Raw genomic sequence first — 9,077 nt, 5'->3', positions numbered from 1 at the left:
ATGATCTAATTTACATACATGTGTATTGTACCTGTCAATATGAAATTAATCGCTACTCATAAGCTTTACAGTCCGTAACAGCCGATTTCTATGTGGATCGGCTATTTTGTCGCCTTTCACGTTTGGCTGCTTCCGAAGTGGCACACTTGGAACTATCTGGGCATAGACCGACATGTTCCACCTTAAATTACTGATAAACTTTCTCTCCTTGTCAATTGCAGGGTTAAATTGACTGGCATGTCTTGGGAGGAGTACGTAGGATCAATCATCCCTGCGTTGAAGCCAGGTGGATCTCTAGCTCCATCGAGCAGACCCTTCTGGCTTGCTCATGTGCCCAACACGAGATGAATTTTCATGCCGACACACGTTAATATCTAGAAGCAAGGGTTGCGGAAACGAACGGTGAGTAAAACTGGTCAGGACCAGAAGAAACCTATGCCCTAGTGGCTACGGCTTTTTTGCTCACCAGCATGATTAGAGTTTTTTGCTCGCACCCTAAACTTTTTAGCCTTGACTATGGAAAGAGTCGGAATGCATTGAAGAGTATATCTACTTAGCAAACATTCTATGTGCCCGACCCTTTCTCATGTTAAGATCTTAGAAGCAAGGGTTGCGGAAATGAATGCTGTGTAAAACTGGTAGGACTGCAGAAACCTACACCCTAGTGGCTATGACATTTTTGCTCACCAGCGTTATTAGAGTTTTTTCACCTACACCCCAAGCTTTACAGCCTTAACGATGAAAAGGGTCAGAACGCATTAACCTTTTTATACAAAAAGGGGAGAAATGCTAAAAATCTGTTTGTCCATAATAAAATTTAAGAGCTTGTCCACTTATTACAAGTTCACCGCCTAGCTTATCTACCTAACTAATTTCTTGGGGGTGATCTCATCCTCTGTCTCGATAAGTAAGTCCTATGCCAGAGTGGCCACCTCCATCTCGATGTCGTCCAATTCAGTGTCGGTGTAAACAGGTGTGAGAACCATTACAGGTAAGGTGGGATACAGAGCTAAAAATGCTCCTACGGCCCATTCAGGCCTAGGAGTTCGAAGGCTAGCCCTCCGATGGGTTCACAGCCGCTTTTGGGTGCCCTTAGAGTGAGGGTTGGAAAGGTATGGGCCCACTAGAGGCCAGTACCTAGGCGCACGAGTGCCATAGGCATCCCAGCCCACGTTCGAGTCTTGGTTGACTCCCAGTCCATGGTTTTTCCTCAAAGAAAGGCAACGAGCCCTTGGGACCGGTCGAACAAACCCGAGAACTATATAGATTGGCCACTGAGAATTTGGAGTCGGTCACTAGCTGACCCATGCTGGACCCATATGAACGGGAAGTTAGGGCCCCACTCGGACTAGCCCATTAACAGCTCACCGAGCACCATGTTTCATCCATTGAGGAAAAACATGGCATGGCTTAGCCCCTCTGTTTTATAAAAAAACGCTTGAGGGATCACGATCACAAAGATGAGCTGACCCCTCGATCGAACCCCTACAACATGTGGGGCTCGAGGGAAGTTGGACTCGCAAGGAGACCAAATGTGTGTTCATAGAACAATGGCTCGGATCCTAGGGAGGGGTATGTACAAAAACTAAGAAAAACGTTTCTGAAACAAAAAATGCTTCCTCTTATCAGTTTTGCTATCGTCTCCTCGATCTTTACTAAAACCTAACCCCGACAATGGCAAGTGGTCGAGCCTCACTCAAGGGCTGACAAGGGTATATATATATTCTTTCTGAAACAATCGTTGTGCCTGACCCTTTCTCACGTTAAAAACATAGAGGCAAGGTTTGCAGAAACGAACGCTGAGTAAAACTGGTCGGACTACAAGAAACCTACGCCCCGATGGCTATGACACTCATGCTTACCAGCATGATCAAAGTTTCTCGCCCACACCTCAAGCTCTATGGTCTTAACAACAGGAAGGGTTAGAACGCATTAACCCTTTTTACACATAAAAGGGGAGAAATAACAAATTTGTTCAATCAAAACAAAAGAACAAGCTTGTTTAAACAAAACAGAAGGGTTGGAACTTGTCCGCTTATTACAAATGTGCCACCTGACCTATCTGACTAAACTAACCCCTTGGGGGATGATTTCTTCTTCTATCTTGGTAGAAAGGTCATGCGCTAGGGGGCCACCTCCTTCTCGATGTCGTGTAGCTCAGCGTCGGTAGAGATAAGCATAAAGCCTTGGCTCATCGTCGTTAGATCGATGTTCTCGTAATGAGAATGGGCGATCATGAATGATCGGTGAATGCCAAAGCAAGGTGCGCCCCTTGCCATATCATGTACCTAGTCCATGATCCGGGTGGCATGAACCATGAGCTAGCTTGTCTCCTGCTCTAGGGCTAGCTCAAGCTCATCATAGACCAGCTAGACGGCGACACGCATGTTGTCATGTTCATCGCTCTCCTTCTAGAGGGTGTCCTTCACCTCACTTAGCTCCTTCTCTAGGCCTTGGCTCGTCACCACCTCCGCCCGAGCTTGTTGTCGAGACCTGCCCAAGTCACATACCGACCATGTCAAAAGGCTTACCATGGATTCTAGGGAGAAAGAAAACAAGGGAAACCATAGACTTACCGTTCATGTCCGCACAAAGCTTGCGCACCTCATCATGCTGTAGGGTCACCTTGGCCTCCAGGTGCAGGACCTCTTCACTGACCGACCTTCGTGGTGAGCCTAACAGACACACCATCGGCCACAACCTTCAGGTCCCTCTCCCCCTGAAGCACATCCTCGAGATGGCCGATCTGGTGCAGAGCATCGACGTGCTCCTGACGAGCTAGGTCAATCCCTGTGTGGAGCTCCTCCACGGCCCAAAACAAATCATCCTGTTCCTTCTATAGCCACTTGGCCTCTATGGCATCCAGTGCACACCCTCTTAATCAGGGCCATGAGCTTCTCCTCAGTCTTGCAGGCATCATCATGAGCGTCATTCTCCCTAACTTAGAGGTCGGCCACCTCTCAGGTGGTAGGGGCAAGCTTAGCCACCTCCTGACGAGCGATAGCGAGCCGTGCGGCCAGCCCCTTATTCCACCGCATCTCCTCAGCAAGGAACTAGGACTTCTCCTAGCTATGGGCCATAAGGATATGCGAAGAAGACAAGACTTAGAGGCGCGGGAAGAGAACATGAGGGTCAGAAGCATGGTCATATCATACCTGGCCAACCGGGGCCACAATGTCATGCATTGAGCTCAGCATGGTGGTCAGGGCATGAACCGTGTCCCCAACCTCCATGTGGATGCTCCCCTATTCCCTCTGCTCTACTGCTTCATCGAGGGTAGCCACTTGGACCAGAGACTGGGATGTCCCCGCGCTGACCTCAAGCGGCGCCAACCTCTCTTGTGGTGGTATCTCCTCTAGAGTAGCTCCTCTAGCGATAGAGGTTGCGGGTGATGCAAACACGGAGGCCTGCCCTATCGCCACATCTATAAAGAATGCCTCGAGTGTGCCCCCTTTCGTCCACCCCGCCACAGGAGAGTCCCACGTCCTCCGACGCTATAAGGGACATGGTAGTCAGTTCATGGCAAAAATTCATTAGGACAAAAGGATGAAAAAGCTCTTGACTCACCTTGACGCCATCATGCAAGGACGTTTTGGGGCTGGCTTGCCCAACCCCGGCTGCTCCTCATCAGCATGTTGCCGCTTTGAGCCCTCCCTCGGCTCGAAGGGCTCGGACAAATCAGAATGGCCGCCTCCCACCGACTCCAAAGGCACCGTCGAGGGCTCGACAAAGCGGGGCAACCTGTTTCCGCTAGCTCCGAGGCTGCCATTGAAGGCTCAGATGAGGCAAGGTGGCCTGATTCCACCAGTTCTGAGGCCACTATTGAAGGTTCAGATGGGGCAGGGTAGTTTGCTTCCTTCATCTTTGGGGGCGCATCCTCCCCCTCCTGCCCCATGGCATGCCGCAGGAAGGGCCCCACCTACAGCAAAGGTGGGTCCTCATCCCCGACGGCTAGATCCTCCCATAGGATGGGCGACCTAGAGCAGTCATCCTCCTCCTCCTCCTCCTCTTCTTCCTCCTCTTCTTTCAATGAGCCTTGATGCCGCTTCTCTCGATGTAGCTTCGCTTGCTACTTCGACCGTCGTTTGTTCTCCTTTTGTTCTCGTCATCCTTCTTCTTCTTCTTTTGTTCATCCATGGCACAGTTTGCCGCCATCGTGGACACGTGCTCTGGTAGTGGCGCAACAGAGTCCCGGAAGACTGACCCACTGGTAGCTCAATTAAGCTCGTGTCCGGCCGCATCACGGGATGCCCTGGGATCGGGAACACGGCATCGGCCTCCTTCATAGCCTCCTTGATGCGCTGCGTGACCTCGCTGTCGTGGAGTAGCCCCTGGGCGAGTGTCGTCCTGATGAGCTGCGCACCAGGCATCATCTCGTACAGCGTGAGGGCGCGTGCCATCAACGACGCTACCTTCCTTACATGATACCCCTAATGACGCTGGCCCCACGGAGGTCGTGGGTCTTCAAGAACATGATGGCCTCAAGGAGGTCACGCATCCTCTTCTTCTCCTTGATAGGTGGCCCCCACAGCGAGTATATCGCACGAGATATTAGCGAGAACTCGCGTGCAACCTGCTGAAAAAGTCCATTGACTTGCACGAATCACAGGGCAGTGACTGCCGCAGGATAAGGACCAGCGCACCACGCCGTTGTGGAAATTTCACCTTGTAAGGCTGCGTTTAGTTCGCGAAATGAAAATTTTTGGATGTCACATCGAATGTTTCGGGGATGTCGGAAGGGGTTTTCGGATACTAATAAAAAAAAACTAATTACATAGCTCGCCTAGAAACCGCGAGATGAATTTATTAAGCCTAATTAATCCATTATTAGCGCATGTTAGTACTGTAGCACTTATGGCTAATCATGGACTAATTAGTCTTAAAACATTCGTCTCGCGATTTCCAACCAAACTGTACAATTAGTTTTATTTTTGTCTATATTTAATACTCCATACATGTGCCGCAAGATTCGATATGATAGTTTAGGGTGAAAATTTTTAGAATTAAACCAGGCCTAAGCAGCGTGAGGGAGCATGAGCACTGTCAGGCTCCTGTGCACGAGTCCTCTCAGCACGAGGAAGCACTGTAGGAATAGCTAGTAAAGTTAAAGTCCTGAATAGTAGTAGAGTACTCCCTCACTCCCAAAATATTTGCACATCTGGCATTCAAAAATTGTCCCAAATTAAAGTGTCATATAGAGTACCTAGGGTACAACATTTACTGACTACAGCAGCCACAGCAGGTATGACTGTGAAATAAAAAGAAAAACTGGACAAAAGAGAAAGCAACGTAGGATCCAGAAGCTTCTCCATCCACTCGTTTAGTTAACCCCGTTTGGACTGCCGTACGACGCCACCAAGGCTCCAAATCAAGTCAGATGGATGTTTCTAGAGATAACAACGTCATTTTATGTCAGTCTTGATTTGCGTGCCCAAATCTAGATGTGCAAATATTGTAGGACGGAGGGAGTAGTAAGTAGCTAGTAACACTGAAGGTGTTGCCATATAAGTTTTTTTTAAGGAACGGGCACGAGACTGTGCAACAGTTCTATTAATATTAATATAGAAGAAGAGTACAAGCAGGGAGCCCTGGCAGGCTATTTACAGGGGCCAACACATACACAAATCAGCACATATTAATCACAAGAGAGCCAAACTAGGCGCCCACAATCAAGGTGGTAAAATTTTTTACACCAGCCAAACCCCAAGTCCTCACCTCTTCTTTGATCTTTTGGATCAGGTCCAGCGCCGATGTGTCTTTCCATTGAAAAGTACGTGAATTCCTCTCTTTCCATATCTCCCAATTTGCTAGTAGCGAGAGGGAACGGAGGCCCTTCCGAGGTACCCAGGCAAAGACCCAATGGACATCCACCAATCCTTAACGGTGGTGGAAGGGTGCTATCCCTCTGGCCGGGCAGAGATAGCCAACTAGCGATGTAGCTCTAGACGCGCCTCGAATATCTCAGCATTCAACAAGGATGTGATGCGCCATCTCCGGTGCATGCCAACAAAGAGTGCAGGAAGGATTTCGTTACCAATCTTGGACCTCTAGTTGATCGGACGTCCAAACACGATTGCGTATGATGAGCCAAGCAAAAAAAATGCATTTTGGTGACCCAAAGGCTTCCAAATAAGTTGTCTAAGGTTGAAGGTAGTGGACCTGATGAATTGGGCACGATACGCCGATCTCAACGAGTATTCTCCTGACTCAGTGAACCTCCATGTTATTTTGTCCTCTGTTCCTTGCCGGGAACTGTTGCATGCACAATGGACCATAGCTCTACAAATTGCTGCAGATGGACAACTGTGATTGGTGCATGAAGGTTGATGACTTTTATCCACGTGTGCTAAGCAAATGCTTCCTTCAGTGTCCTATTTTTTTCCTTGAGATTTCAAAAATAGCAGGGGCAATATCCTTAGGACGCCGACCGTGAACCCAGGCTGCATGCCAGAAGGAAGTCTTTGCTCCGTCTCCAATAGATATCGTTGTGGATGCCACGAACAAGAGACGATCTGTGTCTGAACAAGGGTTTCCCAAGCCGACCCAGGGCTTCTCAGGACATGCCCACTCTTGCCAGAGCCAACGAAACCGTAGGGCTCATGCAAATTTCTCTAATCTAGAACCCAAGGCCACCAAGATCAGTTGGTCGTCGAACCGTGGGCCAATTAATTTTGCATTTGCCTCCAGTTAAGCTCTCATCTCCGACCCACAAGAAGCGCTTCCTGTAGCCATCAATGGTCTGTAGAACCTCCATAGGCCCTCCACAGCGTTGTTCCAGGAGTGATGCTAGAAGACGAGAGAGAGTGTGTTTTAGCACGACTCCTCACACTACAGCCATCGGTGCCAGAACTCAAGAAACTGAGGGACGAATCAAGTAGAGGAACCGGTGCCCAGTTAATAAACAAAGAAGAAAAGTGAAGTCGCATAGTCCTTTACTCTCTCCTCCATTCAATATGCTGTTTGTTGTTTATCTTTTTCAGCTGTGTCATGAGGCCCAGCAGCAATGCCCGCACACTGTAGCTCAAACAGCAGTGGTGCCTATTTTCAGGTGTACAGTCAAATTTTATTTAGGCACCACCACCACATTGTGGAAGGCCTTACGAGCTTCCCCATTAGCCTTCCACAGTGTGAGTGGAGCTTGAAACTGTAGAAGCTAGCCACATTGCTGTGATGTCTGATCCAATTTCTAGTTGTAGTGTGGTGGTATCGCTAGTGGTGCCCAAAAGGACTGCCGCATGTTACTTTACAGCTAAAAGCTGCTGCACGCTCCCCTCCCTATCGCTGCTCTCTCTCCACAGCACAAATTGGCACCGGCGCAACTAGTTGCGCCGCTCTCCATTTTTCTGGCATCGCTCGGAGTTGGATCCGCTCGCTGCAATGGAGAGAGTGACTCCAGAATCTTCTCTCTCTTCTTTTGGGCATCACTCAAGCGCACATTGTGGAGGGCCGGCCTTCCGCAATGTAGAAGTAGTGCCAGAAAAATTGTGGGTCCCATGGTAGGAAACAGGCACCATGTTTGAAGTGCTGCAGCGTACTTGAAAGTCAGGCATCGCAGCCATCTTTGGTCTGGGACCACATGATAAGATAAAGTATTGCCCACCATCAACACCAAACAGCAGCGCGAGGGATCACTGCACCGGTAAAATAATATTGTTTAATATCTGAGCATCGGTAGGCAGCGGAGCAAGTAGTTGCACCGCTCCGAGATTTTGAAGCACCGGTGAAAAGATAACATCATAGTTACAATGGGAGCTGCTCCTAAATCCTCTCTCTCCATTTCAAGTGTTACTTAGGCGCAACACTGCGGAAGGCCTAAGCTTCGCTGGGAAGTGCGAAAGGATTTGACTTGAGGTCGAGTCCCCTGCAGTGGATTTGAATGACCGAGGATTTGGAGATGTTGGTGTGAAGCCCGGTGACTTCTCCAGAATTATGCAGCTGGTACGCCAAGGTGTTGACGTCCTCCTTAACTGGCCTGATGAAGATAACAACATCATCAGCGTACATGGAAGTTTGGATTCTTGTTCGATTTATGGCGATCTGCGAAAGGAATTCAGAATCGGTCGCCAGCTGGAGGAGGCGTTGCAGCAGATCGATGGCAAGAACAAAGAGGAGCGGTGAAAGGGGATCCCCTTGTCGCAGCCCTCTCCCGTGAGCGATCGGCTGCCCCGAATGCCGTTTAGCAGCACTTGCGATGAGGACGTGGCAAGCAGCACAGAAATCCAATCCCTCCACCTGCTAGGGAAGCCTAAGTGTTCCAGGAGCGACAATATATAATCCCAGCGCACTAAGTCAAAAGCTTTTGAAATGTACAGCTTGACTAAGAGCATTCGGCGTCTTGTTGCACTGGAAATGTTTTGCCATGTTGCGGGCATAAAGGTAGTTGTCATGAATGCTTCGCCGACGGAGGCAAGCACTCTGGCTCTTAGAGTTTTGTGAAAAGCTTCGCCATGGTATGTATTAGACTAATTGGTCCATAGTCTGTAACCTTTTCCGCACCATCCCTTTTCGGCAGCAGGATTATATTGGCTGAATTAAGAAGCTCCAAATTCAAACATCTCAAGCTGTGAATCCAGGTCATGGTTGCCATGAGGTCGCCATTGATGATGTGCCAACACGACCTGAAGAAAGCTCCAGTAAAGCCATCTGGCCGTGGCGCTTTTTCCATAGGTGACTTCATGATAGCAGCCCAAAGTTCTTCCATGGTGAAAGGTGCATCAACGACTGTAGGTCAAAACTTTGTGGGTTGAGGATGTCCCAGTTGAAATCTCGCTGCCTTTGGGCGGGCGCACCTAGCATGGCAGAGAAGTGATTTTGTACAACTCTTTGCTTATCTTCATGGGACGTGCCCCAGCCACCATCCTGTTGAAGGCGTTGTATATGATTTTTCCTTCTTCTTGCATTTGCTTTGAGATGAAATTTTTTTTGTGTTTGCATCCCCCTCCCACAAATTTGTTACCCGAGAAGACTGTCTCTTGCGCGCCCTTTCAATTACCGCAAGGCCAACAACCCTCTTTTTGAGTCCGAATCTAAGTCGGAATTCAGCATCTGAAAGCTCCCTATTCTCCTGAGCGATGTCA

The sequence above is a fragment of the Miscanthus floridulus genome, chromosome 17 (genome assembly GCF_019320115.1).
Source record: "Miscanthus floridulus cultivar M001 chromosome 17, ASM1932011v1, whole genome shotgun sequence".
Taxonomy (NCBI): Eukaryota; Viridiplantae; Streptophyta; class Magnoliopsida; order Poales; family Poaceae; genus Miscanthus; species Miscanthus floridulus.
The sequence above is the reverse complement of the archived record's forward strand: the minus strand, read 5'-3'. Positions refer to the sequence as shown.